We start from the raw sequence: 15,630 nt of genomic DNA, 5'->3' as shown, positions 1-15,630 counted from the left end.
CACTAGAGCCCTAGTGTATCAAAGAACCGCGAATCGCTCTTGCGGTACTTTGATGTCATACACCGTTCGGTCTGTGCTGCGCCACTTCAAATCCAACGCGACTATGGCCAGTGGTTCAACACGCCAAACGGTTCACCAAAATCGTTCAAAACGTGGATTAAGAAATGAAATGCCACTGTGGGTTGCTCGGGGATGAACAGTTCTGCTTTGTCTTTATATTTTGGTTGGCAAAATTGAGCAAAACAAACAACACTGTGTCTAAAATAACACAATATTAACCTTGTAAATGAACTGTTGTAAAAGATGAGCATTACATTTGCACTCATGTGATATTGCACTTAGTGCAAATGATACCCACTGCTCCGGGTGTGTGTTCACAGTGTGTGTGTGTGTGTGTGTGTTCACTGCTGTGTGTGTGCACTTTGGATGGGTTAAATGCAGAGCACGAATTCTGAGTATACTTGGCTGTATGTCACATCACTGTCACTTTACCTTTTTTTTCACTTTCACTTTCATATTAGTCATCAATCGACTGAATGAAATGGCAGATGATCCACATAGGTCTGGGGCGGCGCAAGTGGTCAAATGCGTTAATCATTTTAAAGCGTTATTTTTCTCCATAATTACTCAATCTAATTAATGCGTTAAATTACCAGCCCTAATATATGTGTGTCCAAGTCGCAACATCTAACTACTGGGGTACCTCAGGGCTCAGTTCTTGGACCACTTCTCTTCTCTGTCTACATGGCATCATTAGGTTCTGTCATTCAGAAACATGGGCTTTTCATACCATTGCTATGCTGATGACACTCAACTCTACCTCTCATTCCATCCTGATGATCCATCGGTAGCTGCTCGCATCTCAGCTTGTCTAACAGACATTTCTTGCTGGATGAAGGACCCATCACCTTCAAATCAACCTTGCCAAGACAGAACTGCTTGTGGTTCCAGCAAACCCATCGTTTCATCACAATTTCACCATCAAGTTAGGCACATCAACCATAACTCCTTCAAAAACAGCCAGAAACCTTGGAGTTATGATTGATGATTAGCTAACTTTCTCAGAGCACATTGCTAAAACTGTCCGTTCCTGCAGATTTGCTTTATTCAACATTAAGAAGATCAGGCCCTTTCTTTCGGAACATGCTGCACAGCTCCTTGTTCAAGTTCTTGTTCTGTCCAGGCTAGACTATTGCAAAGCTCTTGCTTGGCAGGTCTTCAGCCAGTTCTATCAAACCTTTACAATTAATCCAGAACGCGGCAGCAAGATTAATATTTAATGAGCCGAAAAGAATACACGTCACACCTCTATTTATCAATTTGCACTGGCTACCAATAGCTGCTCTCATAAAATTCAAGGCATTGATGTTTGCATACAAAACCACCACTGGCTTTACCTAAATTCATTAATTCAGACTTATGTGCCCTCTAGAAGCTTGTGTTCTGCAAGTGAACGTAGCTTGATTTTGCCATCCCAAAGAAGCACAAAGTCTCTTTTACAGACTGTTAAATTAAATGTTCCCTCCTGGTGGAATGACCTACCCAACTCAATCCGAGCAGCTGAGTCCTTAGCCATCCTCAAGAATAGGCTAAAAACACATCTCTTCCATCTTTATTTGACCCTCTAACTCTAGCACTCACTATTCTAATTCTATTTAAAAAAAAAAAAAAAAAAAAAAAAAAAATAAACTACCTTTCTAATCTTTTTGTATTCTATCTGTTTTCTTTTCATTTATTATACAATTATAAAAAAGACCTCTAACACTAACTTGCTCTATTCTTTTTCTATTCTATCTGTTTTCTTTTTATCTATTATATTATTTAAAAGCCCTTGCTGCGTGTACTGTGTTAAGCTAACTGAGACTTGTTATAGCACCTATATATCATTGCTCTTTTGTTGTTTTTGATTGCTTCCATTGTCCTCATTTGTAAGTCGCTTTGGATAAAAGCGTCTGCTAAATGACTAAATGTAAATATATATATAAACATATATACATACATATATATATATATATATATATATATACATACATATATATATACATACATACATATATATATATATATATATATATATATACATATATATATATATATATATATATATATACACACACACACACACACACAAGCACACACACAAACACACACACATATTGGTTTTATAATTTTGGGTTAATTCAACAGCAAACAATCCAAATGAAAACCTTTCTAGTATCACATCAACAAAAAAGAAAAATAATTTCATTACCATATACTTCAGAAATTGATCATGTGCAATTTTTACCTTAAGGATATATACTTTATTTGATCCATTAAAAAATTTTAATCTAATGTAGTCAGGTTGATTCAATCATACTAAATGGACATAAAAAATAATGTATTTCATTTGATAAAAATGGTTAATTTAGATTGTACCATATGAAGCAGATTTTTTTAGATCACCTGCTAAACACATTTTTACAGTGTATAAAGTATATTTTATCAAAATATGTGCTCTATGAAGACATGGCCACATGGACTGGCCTGCAGTCCCCACAAGGAAAAAAATCAATAAAAATAGTAAATAGTGTTTATCTGAAAGTGTTGTAGTCAAGACCACCTAAACCAAGACCTAGACCAGAGAGTGCTGAAACCAAGACAAGACCAAGGCAGGGCGAGACAGAGTCAAGCCCAAGACAAAACCAGCACTTCTCAAATTCATCTGAAACATTCATATTTACTGCCTGAGAAATGTCTGATATTTTATCAATAAATACAATTAGCATATTACAACATTTTATAGAGCTGTTACCAATCAAATTAAATTAATAACAACAAAATTCATCTTTACACTGCAGAGGTGGCACAGAAGTTTAATCTGAATTGGGACAATTACAAAAAAGAAATTAAGAAAATTAGACAATTATGAAACAGGATGTTTTACATAATGTCATTCAATCCGAGTAATGATGTTAACAAATAAATCAGACAATGCATCAGCGATTTGACCACGGAGCGCTATTTAGAACTTCTGGATAAAGATAAGCCATACAAAAAACACAGGTTAAACTAATTTAATTATTTTAATGTAACACAGGTTAAATGAAGTTAATTATTTTATTTGCACAATTTAGTTATATGATTTTCCCTTAATAAAAGTTGAAAAGTGATGTGTTAAAAAAAGAAAAAAATGATTTAACTCAAACAGTTGACGTTTTAAGTTATTATTATTTGATTTGTGATTGACCAATGAACGAGCTCCATCATCACGCGCTGTGTGTGTGTGGTTGGACTCGCCTGCGTAACGAGAAGAAAGCTGAGCACAGAGGAGAGAAGACGCGAGTCGATCTTTGCGATCAAAACTAGAAGTATATAGTTGAAGAAAAGTAGAAAACCGTTAATTTGATTAATTTCATACCGTGCAGCGTATGGAGAAGCCGAGTGAATGTTGTTGAGTCACATTTCACTCCAGGCTTATAGTGAATCGCGTGGGTATTCATCTTTCACCAACGCCATTGCTGGCCGACGCGTGCCTGTGAGACGTGCTTGGGTGAAAGTAAAAGACGCTAAATATAGAGGTAAATGATTAATATGGGATTAAAAGTTCTTGTGAAAAATTAATATTGCTATGTTATATAATTTAATTGTACTATTTCACTCTAAATGAGTATAAGTGTGGTCATAGTGAACCGCGTGGTTATTCCTCCATTTCAGTTCACCGGCGCCATTATTGGTCACATGCGCCTGTGTGAGGAAGACAGATAGAATTGTTCTAGAGGTAAATTAGTGTGATTTATATAATGTCTTGAAACACATATTTGTGTGTTTAATTGTTTATTTTGATTATTTCAATCTTTGATGTGAAATTATTTCTGAAATCACTAAATGAATGCTCTGGTCTGTGATCAGGCCAGGTTTTTTTTGTCCCTTTTCTTTTTTTTTTCTTCTTCTTGTATTTCTATTTTTTTTCCTTGGTTCTGGATTGTGATCTTCTGCGATATCCTGTGAAATTCACGTTTGATGGCGAGCCACCCGAATCTGCTACAGAGAGGAAAAGACTACAATTCATAAAGAAGAGGACAATATCCTTTCTTTCATTCTCCAGTCTTGCTTTAAGCAAGACAATTCCTATTAGAGACTATTGAATACTTTTTTTTTTTTTGAGATTGACAAATACAGGGATTGACAGGAAATTGATCCGTGCTTTGAAGAGCATTGAACACTCTTGGTGTATGGTTACCCATAGCCGTAAGTTGATTGAAATTGATATGTGATATTTTGAGAAAAGTGTTTTAAAAGAGAAAAAAGACACCACTCCTTTATTGAGTATTTTTTGTTTATTTTATTTTATTTCTTTTTGACATTTAATTTACCAGTCTGTACAATACTTTTCTGTTTCCTGGGGTAAAAAAAAGAAGAGTGCACTCTCAAGAGGGGATTTTCATGCTTGAGATTTGTATCATTGCCTGATATTGTATTTAACCTGATTATAATTCTCACTGGAAATCTAATTACATACCAGTTTGCGTCTAACTTGTGTTGTCTGTTGTTTCTCACTACAACCTGCTACCTCCTTTACGACTCTTAAAATCTTCTGATAAATCTATTTGCACCAACAGCAATTCATTTAATTAATTAATTGTTAAATTCTTTAAACACCTGTTACATATACATATAGGAAGACACTTAACTGTACATTTGAATGCTGACAAATTAACACTATCGTAACTGTTTAGGCAGTTAGGCTAAGCTCTTAAACAACATCATAATGGTATTCTCAATAATCAATCTCTTACCTTCATAGTCAACACATATTTACATTTTTTATAAAATTTTAAGGCCTTTATTATTTCTCAACTCTCTGCAGTAAAATTTACATTCATGAAGACGATATAAAGAAATGTAGCAAAAACATGTCTCTGCGAAAAATAAAGACTTTTTATTTATTTATTATAAAATAAATAGTATAACAAATTTAGTATACTGTATAAGCAAGTGCAGGAAGTCACAATGTCACTTGTCATTTAAAGAAATAAATAAGGCCAAACAACAGCCTATAATGCTGAATTATTTAAATAGGCTACCTATATTGTTAAATAAGTTGGTATAACAATTAAATAATGTATTCAATATTTTGAAATGATTAGATTTAATTTAATAACTACATAGTTTAAATTTTATCCAACATAGAATTGTTGCTGTAGTATTGTTCGTCTGAATTTAGTCTAAATTTATTCTCAATCACTTAATGCACAGCTCTATTTTGACATTGGCTCGTCAGATTCATTCCGTTGCCACTGTCAATCATAGGAATGACTTGCGGCATAATTTAACAGATTCGCTCGCTCAATTTAACATTCGCGTTTGTCATTCCTGAAACAGTATAAGTGAACTTTTGGTCATCTTAGACAGATTATACTTTGCTCCAAATTGTGAATGGATGATGAAACCTAGCAAAGGGCGCTCCCCTTACAGCACAGTTGACCGGAAATGACTGAGCTGGCTTATCTAAAACCAGGAAGTAATCATGCATATGGTCAATTGACCATTAGCAAAGACCCGTCCTCCTTAGTTACTGTTGCTATCCCCGACAAACAATGGCCCTGTCCCAAATGGCACCCTAAACCATTGCGGTCTTCCTCTAAGTTTGCACTTTCGTGACGTAATGCCGCTTTGACTGTCGGGTAGAAGTCTGCTGTAGAGCGGGGGGAGGTCCAAGATGGTGCTCTGATCAGACACATGTTGATGAGCTCCGCAAACTCAGCTGTATATTTTGTCTTGTAATGCAGTAAGAAAAGCACAATTAAGTACTAGATCACATTTAACCAGCGTTAAATTTATGGTAGCTTTCAAAATGGGAAAATCCGAGAACAGAAAAAGTAAGAATGGAACTCAAGCTGCTGCTAATACTAACAAAAACGGTAATGAGACAAGTCAACCCCGAAAAGAACTTCTGATGGAGAACATGCATGACTACATAGGCCATGATACTGACTCTGCAGAATTCATGCTGTGTGAGGAAGAATTTCCCTGTCTTCTAGAAACCCCATGTAAGTCCCCTGCCATCAAACAACGCAAGACCGAGAGTGCTGACACAACTGCCATCCTCTCTCAACTCGGGGAGCTCTCGAGGCTGATTAATAATCGTTCGGATGCTTTGGAAAAAATGGTGGGGGAAAACTCACGTGTGATCGCTAGTATGAAAGAAACAATCAACGAAAATACTAGACAGATTTCTGGAGTGAAGGATGTGATTGACTTTATGAGCGCCAAAGTAAAAGATCTGAAAGTCAAAGTCGGTGCGACTGAGTCACTAGTTAAAAGAGAGTCGAGTTTAACTGGCATGAACAGGAAAAACGGCTTCTGCACCTTGAAGCTTACTCACGTCGTTGGAGTCTCAGAGTTCACGGGGTCCCTGAAAGTGAACGAGAAGATGTCAGAGGTAAGGTCATTAACGTTTGCCAGCAACTTCTGCCAGGTGCGAAAGAAAAACTCCCGGATGCCGTGGATACCGTTCATCGCCTGGGTCGAAAACGACTGAACGACAGCAAGCCCAGAGGAATCATCGTGCAGTTTGTCTCTCGTTTCCAACGCGACGCGGTCTGACGTGCTGCTGAGGATTCAGTTTTCCTTAGAAATAACAAGCTGAAAATATCCGAGGATCTGTCGCAAGCAGACAGAGAACGAAGAAACAAGGAAAAGGCCAGAAAAGAAAATAAGAGTGCTTATTTTGTGGGTGGAAGGGCGTTTGTTGAGGGAGCTGAGATTTTCCCTCCTGAATGACTAAAATAAGTTTCTCTTTCATCTTATTATCTCTTGACTTTAATATTGCTTCCACCATTTTGACTTGTTGGCCCTCTTTGATGTTCTGGACCATTACCAGTCTAAAGTTCTTCTCAGGACACTGAAGACACCCATCTGGCGGTACTACACTTTTGATTAGGCTACTATGTAAGACAACGCTGCCTTTTCGAAAGATTTAAATAGTTATATTCTAGAACGTGTTATAGTTTTGTGGGTCATATAGTTATTGAGACATTCTAGTAGGCTTCAGAGGTGTGTGTTGTCTGGTTTGTATATTACAATAGGCTACAGTCTCCTCATAATGAAAAAGCTCTGGTATTATACTTATGTTCGTAAATTTCATTTAAAGTATTACTTAAGAATTTCATACTGCATTTTAATATATTTTTTCTACTGTTTGAGTTGTGGTTCTCATCCTTGTCATTTTCTGACCGGTTAAAGTTCTAAACAAGTTATTTGTTTTGAATAGGTCTATTTAATTTATTTATTTATTTTCTAGTCAGCTTTATTGTTTCATCTTTATCTGTTTCGTCTTTATCTGTTGTTTCTTTAAATGCTAGAGGGCTAAGAAATCTCACTAAGAGAAAGGCTGTTTTCTTATATCTCAAACAATTTAAATCTGACTTTTGTTTTCTCCAAGAATGTCACTCATCAGTAGAGGATCTTAATTTCTGGAGGTCACAATGGGGTCTGGACATATGGATGTCTCATTGTACGACACATTCAGCTGGTGTATGCATTTTAAAAAATCAGTTTAAAGGGAAGGTGTTACTCAGTGCAAGTGATGTAGATGGACATTATATCAGTCTCGTTACTGAAATTTTAAATTTGACTTTTTGTGTTTATGGTTATAACCAGAAGAAAGAAAATAAAGCCTTTATTAGTCGTTTAGAGGAACATATATTGAAATTATTGACTAAATACCCAAATTCCATGCTTCTTTTTGGTGGTGATTTTAATGTGGCTTTAGATAGCAGAATAGACAGGTGGCCTCCAAAACTCCCTGACAATAGTAGTTTATACTTGAAAATGTTTATGCAAAGATTCTCTTTGATGGATAGTTGGAGGGAGTTGCATCCCTCTCAAAAGATGTTCACATGGAGTAATAACTCTCTCTCCTCCCAGTCCCGAATTGACATGTGGCTTGTTTCTAAGGAATTATGCAATACCTCTTCTGATATTTTACCATCCCCTTTTTCTGATCACAAGAGTATCTTTATTCGTGCCCATTTCCTTGCTTCTGATGATGTGCGTGGGTTCTGCTCTTACTGGAAACTTAACAATTTGATTCTCTCTTATAATGAAGTAAAAGATGAAATCAATAAGATAATTCACAAAAATTGGAATAAAGCCAAAGACGAGAACAGTTACAGCAGCAATTGGGAATTAACTAAATACGAAATTGGCAAATATCTTGAAAATATATTTATATATAGAAAAAAACTGATGAAAATAACGTTATATACAAAATCACTAATCTTTTATCTAAAAATGTGGTTGATTTACTTGATTGTGAAAAAGTAGAATTGGTTGAATTACAGTTCAAATTAGACAACATATATAAACAGAAAGCAGAAGGGACATTTATTAGATCGCGTAGAAAATAGATTGAAGAGGGTGAACAGAACTCTGCATACTTTTCAGACTGGAAAGGCAGCAAGCTAAAAACAATCAAATTCAAAAACTAATGATTAATGGTAATCTTAGTGATGACCCAAAAAATACTGCAAAGTTTTGTGCCAAAGTTTATAGTGATTTGTATACTTCTAAATTATCCCAACAACATATGAATGATTTCTTTAAATCTTTACCTAATATAAGCCAGCTGAGTGACTTAGATAAACATTTTTGTGATGCCTCTATCACACTGAAAGAGATAGAGGAAGCTATTAATACTTTAAAAGCTAACAAATCTCCCGGAACAGATGGACTCAGTTCAGAATTTTACAAGCTGTTAAGTCATAGTATAGCACCCTTCTTGTTAAAGGTTTATGAGGAAAGTATAGAGAAAACACTGCTTCCAGCCACATTATGTCAAGATTTAATAACACTTATCCCAAAGTTAAATAAAGATCCCCTTTTAATAGATAACTGGCGGCGTCCAATTACATTATTAAATAATGATTATAAAATAATAGCTTTAGTTCTAGCAAAAATATTGAAATATGTTTTGAACTCCATAATTGACGAAACACAATCAGGATTTATGCAGAAAAGGCACATTTCTAATAAAATACGGTTTAGTTTTAGATTATTCAGATTTAATAGACACTGATGGTTTCATTTTCTTTTTAGATTATTACAAAGCTTTCGACACATTGGAACATGAATTTTTATTTCAGGCTCTACAAAAAATTGGCTTTGGCAATGCTTTTTGCAGGATGGTCAAAATGCTGTACATAAACGGAAACAGCTCTATCAAATTAAGTAATGATACTTCACCTAGATTCTTTTTAAAACGAGGAGTTCGGCAAGGATGTCCAGTTTCCCTTTACCTGTTTCTAATTGCAACACAGTTCCTTAGCACACATATAAACAATAGTCAATTAAAGGGTATCACAATTGATAACACTAAAATAAAAATTAGTCAATTAGTGGCTGATATAGCTTTATTCTTAAATGATTCTTCACAAATTAAATTGGCTTTGGGTATTCTTCAGCCTTTTTTTAAAACTTCGGGATTAAATTTAAACTTTAACAAATGCAAATTGCTACAAATCAAAGATTGCTCTCTTACTTCAATTGAGGATATTGCTGTCAAAAATAGGGTAACATATCATGGTATACTAAATTAGTAAAGATGAATATAGATGCTCAGCAAACTTCAAACCTATTATTACCAAAACACAAGTAAATTGTAATTGTTGGTTACAAAGGGATCTGTCACTAAAAGGCAGAACACTGCTCACTAAGGCAGAGGGTCTGTCTCGTTTGGCCTACGCAGCTCAGTCTCTTTTTATGGATAAGCCCACGTCTAAATTAATTAATGATGTTCTAATAAAATTCCTATGAAAAAATTAATCTCATTATTTGAGAAAATCAGTCATATTAAACGCATATAATAATGGTGGTCTGAACTTTGATTTTGATTCTCTCAACAATACATTCAAAATTAATTGGCTGAACCACTATCTAGCCAAACCATCTTCTATTTGGAATGTTTTTCCTCAATTAGTTTTTTTCACAACTTGGTGGCCTTAATTTTCTCTTAATGTGTAATTATGATATATCCAAACTCCCTATCAAACTTTCCAACTTCCAACGACAGGTTCTCTTAGCATGGGCACCAATTTATAATATATATATAATACAAATAATAAAGACAAAATAATAAGGCAGCAGAGCGAATTTATCATCCATAGTGGTTCTCACGTAGTCCTTCTACGTTATCACCACATAGTATGCGTTATAAGTTAAGTGATCAGTCTCTTAAAGTACACACCGCACTATAATGTGATGTGTGCAAAATAGTTTTGGCCATTACAAAGTCTCCATCCACAAACAGACGTACATCGTCTGCAGATATAAGGTATTTTATTGCACTTTAACAATTAATCTGAATGGCCTATATATGTGCAATATTTTAAACGAGCCCTCACTAACTGAGTTAAATGCCACAGTTATGTTAGAATGCATCTCCTCCTTGTTTCTGTGACGGTGCGTCGGTCTCGTCATGGGGCGCACGGTCCAGAGCGATGTATGACCGATGTATCAGTTCAATTCAACTTTACTCCAGATATATGAACTTACCTGTTTTGAATACTTTATATTTAACGTGTTTGTTTATGTCCAATATTAGTGTTAAACTGTTGGACTTTAAATTAAATTACTACTATTTATTTTCACCGTTGACTGACTTTGCAGAACATTTAGACTGATAACTCCCGTGCGCAGATGTGGCAAACTTGTCACAACATGCGCGATATGACGCAGTTGCGTCCAATTATATATGAACTAGCTGTTTTAAATACAGTATTTTTATATTTAACGTTAGTTTATCAGTATGTTTGAAAGTATAGTGATATTATACTATATAATATATTATGTGATGTATGCCTATGCTTTTGTATGTGTTTGTTCTCTGCATTAATAAAACGTCTGCTGCAGAGCTCGCCCCAGTGCGGACTCGGCAGAAGTGTGTATCGAGGGCTAATGATTAATGATAACGGCCAGAAAGGGGGTGCTCGCGACGAATGGGACTAAAATGACGAATGGGACACCCTACGGTCTAGTGGACTTAAGGGACACGCGCACGTGCCGTCATTGTAAGTCCGTAAGACCGCAAGTGCACAAGAAGTGTCCATTTGGGACAGGGCCAATGCCGCTCTCACACTACATACACTGTTGCTGCGTCCCAGTTCGCCTACTTATACTATGCCCTAAAAGTATGTACTCTATTTGTGCATTAAAAAGTTAATGACCAAACGTATCTTTATAAAAGTTCACAGTGTTGCTGCAGATGAAATATAATGTGGATAACATTAAATTAATATTTTTCATCAGGTTAGACATTGATTAATTATCACTCAAATCTATGGAGTCAATATAATATCACATATATATGCAAAAAAATAAAGTTTTGCAAAAGAAAATAAAGTTTTGCAAACAAAAATTAAAGTATTGAGGAAAATAATTTTGCTTTTTCCAAACAAAAATAAAAGAATTGCAAAACATAAATAATACCTTGCGAAAGCAATGATTTTGCAATACATATTTTCCATGGTCATATGTATTTTACATTTGATTTACAGTTTATTTTAATAATTATCAAAAAATATAAACGGTGTGCATTATAGTTGACACCTGGATGAACAGTTAACAGTTGTTTTTATGACTGTTAGTCATTCTCCTTGCATGCTAATGACGTTAGAGAAGTGTATAGTAGTTTCGCATGTAACTTTAGAGACGGTCCCTAGATTTGCGAATATCGAACGTCCAACGTCAAGCCAACTTTATGCCAATCACACACTTCTATAGCATTAAAATGTGTATTGTTTCATATGGTTAACTGCATGTGTATTAACAGTGTTTGTTTAAGATCTCTTAGCCTGTGGGAGGACGCCAGTGCACAGAAGCGTTCTTTGTTCACATTAGTTCAGAGTTAGCCTACTGCTAGTTTTAATGTAAAATTATGCAATTCACTTCATAAACTATAACGTACATCATTAAAGAGGTCTACAACTCAAGTTTTATATCGATCTCGACTTCGTTTTTCATTTACATAACTCCTGGCATAAATTAATAAATGACTGTCATTGTAAGATAAAAAAAAAATGAAGCTCGAATCTTTTTGGTTTCATTTTTCCATGAGTTTAATGCATAAACAAACCCGCGTGACCATAGCAACCTGAGATTATCAGAGATTGATCAAATATTTTTATCCATCCCACAGTCCGTTGATCGCTGTCTTTTTATGTAATATATGTGCATATAAGGCTTTTATTATTTTTATAATTATATATACATAATATATCCAAGTGGATGCTGCACACTGCTGGTGGTTGAGGAGAGACCCCCCACATGATCGTACAGCGAATTGGGTGTACAACAATACATTATAAAGCGCTATATAAATGCATCATTCATTTATTCATATAGGCTAACCGTATATAATAATTGATAATACCATTATATTAAATAGGGCTATATTTTTATATTTATTGTTATGCTTATTTCCCCTTTAAATTCGTGTATAGGCTTACCTAATTAATGTTCTTTGTTAAATTAGTGTTTTAATTTACAAATGAAACTAGCGAATTATTCATTTATAATTCTAGTATTTATTATTATAGGGTTATTGTTAAATTCATCCTCTAAAGTGCACTTCCAGTAAACAATCTTTATTGGCATGTCGGGCTTTTACAGTATAGGCTTTTATTTACAAAACTCTTCAGGGCTGCGTTTTCCAAAAGCATCGTTAAAAACTAGCAGTAACTCTGAACTAATGTGAACAAAGAACGCTTCTGTGCGCTGGCGTCCTCCCACAGGTTAAGAGATTTTAAACAAACACTGTTAATACACATGCAGTTAACCAAATGAAACAATACACATTTTAATGCTAGAAAAGTGTGCACATCGAGATAAATAAACAGCAGATGTGCATGGTAACAACTTCTTTAACTTGAGCAAATGCTGCTAATACACATAGGCTATACATTTGTTAATAAAGTTAATAAAACGAAACCATGCATGTTTTAATGCTAGTGAATAAAAGGAAGCGATCCACTCACATGCATCTGCTCATCATGACAGTACCTGGATCAGTGAGCTGCATCTCAGGCCGATAACGTCACTTCCAGGGAGACATGTTGTACACGCCCCTGCCCCTTGACTCCACCCCCACATCAAAACAGTGCCACAAAGCGAGACGCGCAGAAAAATGAAGCGCACAGGAAAAACTGCAGCGCAAGCTCAAACTAGACCGACACGCAAAATAAAATCAGTGTTGCAAATAAAATTGTAGATATGACCATGGAAAATATGTATTGCAAAATCATTGCTTTCGCACGGTATGATTTATGTTTAGCAATTATTTATTTTTGTTTGCAAAAAGCAAAATTATTTTCCTCAATACTTTAATTTTTGTTTGCAAAACTTTATTTTCTTTTGCAAAACTTTATTTTTTTGCGTATATATGTGATATTATATTGACTCCATACAAATCCCTTTCTCTACCTGTCAGTCGGTCACGTATATCTGCCATGTTTGTAGTTTTTAACACTGTTTATGTATGTTTGTAGTTCTAATTGAATCCACGTCCACCGCGCAATGTGCTGTGGGCAATATTAGCCGTTATAGGCTGCATTCCAGTCCGGTTTTTTATGCCCTTCACTCGCAAACTTCTCTCATCTTGTTTACTCGGATGTACGTCATTGACAATGTTGCATGAGTGCCCACTTCTGACAGAACCCTTGCAATGGGTTGAACTGGAACGTCCTAAGCCCTTGATCACTTAGAATCAGCTGTTCAGTTGGTTCATTGTTTACATTTTCCCCTTACGAATTTTTTTTTGTTTTGGTTTTTTTTTTTTACAGCCCTAGTGTAGACATTAATAAAACAACCTTATTCCCCTTTTTCTGAATGCGAAGTCTCGCCTGACTGGAACGGTGCTTTACATTTCCGGTCTCTGGTGTTTTTAGTAACATTTGCATATTTCCCGAGCTGACAATGGCCCTGTCCCAAATGGCACACTTCATGTGGACTTTCGGTCTCGTGTACTTAAATTGCGCGTGCTCGCAGAGTCTACGAGTCCGTAGGCCGTCCCATTCAGCATTTTAACGCTCTGAAGTGTGCTCAGCAGCGCCCCCTTTGTACCCTTGAAGCGGTCTGCATAGATGCAGGCTCCGCACACTTTAACTACCCAGGAATCCTTGCGAAATGCCAATCAGACAACGGATGGGAGGAGATTTCGCTCAAGAGCAATTGATGACATGGCTGAGAAGAAAATATTTAAGTGTAGGTATCATTACGGTTTTTAAGACCTAGGTGTACATTTGACCAGCTGTTACCTACAGTTTATACAAACATTATGGTCATCGACCAGTGGTTGATATCTCAAACATAATAACAATAGCGCATTGAATAATACGATCGCATTATGATTCATTAAATAAATAGAACCGAATGTCAGGGCTTTACTGAGTCATATGTAAACCTAGTATTTATATTTAAACCTGTAAATTCATCTGAAACTCACGCACATGTTTATTATGTGTTAAAATTGTAATCTTAGATCAAATGGAACATAGGCAGCATATTCCCCGAACCTGCAGCTCCTGTCAAAAAACAACCAGACCGTTATTTCCGGTGTGACGGTTTAACTGGTTACCGCGTTATCTGGTGACCAACTTCCTGGTTCAGGTCTCCGCTCCAGTTGTGATGGAACGACCGCAGCAGATTCGCCGATTCTTAAAGCACAAATGACGTGATATTAAGCTGTCTAATAAACGCAGACTTGCTCATTGCATGATTTTGATATTCTTATAAAGATTACAAGTTATTGGTATGATCGCCCATAGCGGCTGAAGTAAGTAGGATAAACAAAAAATAAACAAAGTAAGTCTGTGTTGGCACGGGTTTCGAACACACGTTAAAAGACACACGCGCCATGAGACGACAGTATTTAACCACCGATACACCGATTCAGACACAGATCTCTGGATTGAAGACAGGACTCTCGGCGTCACATTGTGCAGCTGCTGAATCAAGGAAATATGACCGTGTTAACTTGTGACCTGTGTATTATGAAAATAAACCATAGTAGAACGCTGACTACATTTTATGGTTTATGATGTTAAAGAACATTTCATGACGTCTCAGACAACTGTAAATTTTTGGCTACTGTGGTTTAATTATAAACGCTATCGTTAACTTATATTTACCATAGTAAAAGCATGGTACATTTTCTTTAGAGGCTGCTGACGTCTAATTACATGAATGTAACTTAACGTTGTTTCCACTTATTTTCTCGTAGCATTACTTTTATAACGTGACTTGATTTGAATGAAGTGTAAACGTATAAGATTATGCTTATGAGATTTTGCTTGTGAAAAGGTACAAAGTATTACATTTATATACAGATTTTTTTTTATTACAGAATAAAGTTAATATTTCAAATACTTGTATAATCAAATAAAATACCAGCTAGTGCACGCAGATAACAAGTTAACACGTTTATAAAGTAATGTTTATACGCAGTATTTCAGCAAGCATAATCTTATACGTTTACACTTCAAATCAAGTCACGTTTCCAAAGTAATGCTACGAGAAAATAAGGGCAACATGGAAACAACGTTAAGTTACATTCATGTAATGACACATCAGCAGCCTCTAAAGAAAATGTAC

The 15,630-nt window shown here is 35.5% G+C and overlaps 1 protein-coding gene and 1 long non-coding RNA gene across 3 annotated transcripts in view; one reads left to right on the top strand and one right to left on the bottom strand.

The window, feature by feature from the left end:
* The window catches only part of LOC109069727 (polymeric immunoglobulin receptor-like), a 102,000-nt gene that overhangs the window by 28,632 nt on the left and 57,738 nt on the right, over positions 1-15,630 (bottom strand). The window lies entirely within an intron of this gene.
* On the top strand, positions 3,282-4,645 carry LOC122138913. The gene is made up of 3 exons (XR_006155889.1): positions 3,282-3,560; positions 3,697-3,760; positions 3,892-4,645. It is a non-coding gene; the product is annotated as an uncharacterized LOC122138913 (long non-coding RNA).

The sequence above is a fragment of the Cyprinus carpio genome, chromosome A3 (assembly GCF_018340385.1).
Source record: "Cyprinus carpio isolate SPL01 chromosome A3, ASM1834038v1, whole genome shotgun sequence".
NCBI classification, from domain to species: Eukaryota; Metazoa; Chordata; class Actinopteri; order Cypriniformes; family Cyprinidae; genus Cyprinus; species Cyprinus carpio.
Note: the sequence above shows the minus strand (reverse complement) of the source record. Positions and strands in the feature narration are given on the sequence as shown.